Here is a 2,889-nt window from a genome sequence, read left to right on the forward strand (position 1 = left end):
TTTTCTTTTCCTCCTGTGTATGGCTGTTGTGCACACATCTAACAGATGCCAGTAATACAATGGAAGGATTGTAGTGAGGGGGAAAGGAAATGTATTTCCCAATCCCAACTGGAAATTATGTCTCTTTTTTAATTCCTCCAAGCAACTTAGATATAAATAATTCTTTTTTTTTTTTTTTTCCCATTGGTCATTTCCCATAGCTGCACATCTCTTGAGTGAGCATCTCACCTTTGGGATAAACTACAGAGAAGCACAGTTCTCTTCCTCACATCCAGAGAAATTTTATTGGATTTCCCAAACTCCTGCTCTGCTTCTTTCTGCTTACATTATACAGTCTGGGATATCACTTTGGGGTTTTTTTTTTTTTTTGGAGAGAAGGAATATTTTCATTTCATTCAAATTCATGCAGATTTTTCATGTTGCCATAGGTTTCAAGAGTTTCTACTTCACATCTGCACTCACAAACTCCCTTCGCTCTTCTCAGGACACCAGGCAGCTGCCATGGAGATTCCAAATACTCCATCCTCCCCTTTGTCCTCCATCTTTGGTCTCCAGATCTTCTATCCTAGTGAAGGACCCTTTTCTTTGGAGTGGGCCACTGCAAATCCCTCCCTCTGTCCTGTAGTAAGGGAAGTAGCCTGTGCAGGACGGGGGCTGGTTGAGGCGCGGGAGCCCGCTGGGACAGGAGGCCGTGGGCAGGCAGAGTGCAGAGCTGCTGGATCCCAGCAGCTCCTGGGCGAGGGGCTCCTCCTTGCTCATAGCAGAAATTGTCCTCTTGCTCAGCCCCAAACTTGGCAGGATGGTCTGAAAAGAACACGAGCAGGAGCAAGGTGTCGGGTGATGGGACGTCGGGAGCAACGCAGGCCCTGGGAGCACAGCAGGCCCCCACAGCAGTGGGACAGGTCCCCCCAGAGCCAGCAGTGCCCCACAGGGCAGCACAGGGGTCTTGTCAGGGGACCTTGCAAGGTCTGCCCCAGGTATCTCATCCTTGCAGATAGCTCTGCTCCTGCATTGTGTTTTCAGAGCACAAGTCAGCATTTCAAGGGCCTAATTCTGAGTAACAGTTTGATGTGAGATGGGCCTGCCTCTCTTCTTCCCTTCCCAGCCCTTAGCCCTTTTAGAAACATTCAAGGTGAGTTCACCTGAATCTGATTTGCACGTATTTAACCCAATTTAACCATATATATAATCTGTAAGCAAGTGGTTGGCCAAGAAGCTCTTCAGATGTCCCACAGTGTGGAATATATCCTGTGGAGTGGCTGAATAACTCACTTTCTCATCCTGCTTAGTGTTAGCCTTGCCTTCACTGGAGCTTTTTTCTCTTTCAGTGAAGATGTGAGATGCTGGGCAGATATGGGATGTTCTGTAGTAGGGCAGGTACTCGAGGTCCAGCAGATGGGAATCTGGGCCAGGCTGCTCATTGCAAAGCAGGAGGTTGGGATTCAGCTCTTCAAGACTGTCTCTGGTCAGCGGGATGTTTCCCAAGCCTCCTGGGCAGAATGATGGGGCTGTGGTGTTGTTCTGTCTCCACATCCTGAAATAAATTTGTATTTGATCAATCATGATAAAATTATGGGCAAGGGCCACAAGCAAAGTCAGTCCCCAGTGTTGATCTGTCCTGCTCTACTCCCTGGCCATGGCACCTCAGCCACTGCTGAGAGAGAATCAGGCCAGTTAAAGAATGAGGATCATAAGGATTTCACATTGTCTTTCAGCTCTTTCTTCTTGAGGCTTGAAATATTTCCTTATGTAGGGTTTTCAATTACATTTAAATACCAAGTTCCTATACTCTCAAGCAGTCTTTAGTAAACACAGGAAAAATACATGATTAGGTGTTTTCTCCTTATTGATTAAGAACAGCAATAACAAAAAGCATCCTCCAGTCTCACTGCCTGATTTTTCACAGGTTACTGTTCAGCACTGTATGGCAGAGAGTGTTTTTACCTCGTTTGAGGTTAAACTTACATCAGATTTCATGAGCTGCCTTGGAAGATTCCAAGCCAAAGAAAAGAACTCCCACAGCCTTGGGCTATTTAGGGTGATTTATGGTCTCCTGAAAATCTTTGCAGATCAGCAGTGATTTTGAGCATTCTGAAAATGGAAAAACATTGAAATTTGTGTAAAGCCTGAAAAAAAATATTGTAGAATCCTTCTCTCCTCCAGAGATATTCTTTTGGAGTTTTCTGTACAACCAAAATGGGCATATGCAATTCATATCTTTAAAAGAATTTGAAGTTCCAAATCAATTATTCTATCTCTGTCTTTATTTGGAAAGCTAATTTAACAGATCATTGCTATATAAGACAATATTTTACTGGGGAAAAAAGGTCATCTTGCTGTTACAGGTAAGCACACACAAATAATTTTGCACTACAAAGTTTATCTGCTTCTTGGCTATTTGCTACTCTGGTGTTATTTCCCCATCCACATTGACTGTCTCCAGGGGTTTTTGCACTTTAAGGATACCTTACAAATATCTTATTCAAATGGGCCTGAACCTACCTATTGGGTAATGTACTGCCAATCACCTGGTTGTCTCACCAGGGTGAGACAAAGGATGTTTTTATAGTTACCATGTACTCAAGAAGAATCCTGGAAGGGGAAAGAATCACCATCCTGCATCGCTGGCTGCCATGGTGATGGGGTTCCAGGGGAGCATCACAGAGGGGGAACACCCCACCCACCCCAGTGCCCTGCTGGCAGAGCTGTCCCTTTCCTCCTCCCCAGTACAGTCTTGTGGACATCCTGGCTTTTCTGGGATGCTGGCAGATGGGCTAACTACTTTCTAAAGAAGCATCAGTTGCTTTTATCTCTGCCAGTGAGGTAATGAGCTGCTGAGACATGCCCTGATAAACCAGACATCACCTTCCTTCACCTCCTCCTTCTCCA

General features: G+C 45.1%; 1 long non-coding RNA gene across 1 annotated transcript; it reads right to left on the minus strand.

The window, feature by feature from the left end:
- Window positions 1-256: 256 nt before the first annotated feature.
- On the minus strand, window positions 257-2,649 carry LOC147650360 (uncharacterized). The gene is made up of 4 exons (XR_015276636.1): window positions 2,503-2,649; window positions 1,966-2,091; window positions 1,273-1,534; window positions 257-804 (listed from the first exon to the last, which is right to left on the minus strand). It is a non-coding gene; the product is annotated as an uncharacterized LOC147650360 (long non-coding RNA).
- Window positions 2,650-2,889: the final 240 nt, after the last annotated feature.

Source organism: Cyanistes caeruleus, chromosome 15 (assembly GCF_971803275.1).
Source record: "Cyanistes caeruleus chromosome 15, bCyaCae1.hap1.1, whole genome shotgun sequence".
In the NCBI taxonomy this organism is placed as follows: Eukaryota; Metazoa; Chordata; class Aves; order Passeriformes; family Paridae; genus Cyanistes; species Cyanistes caeruleus.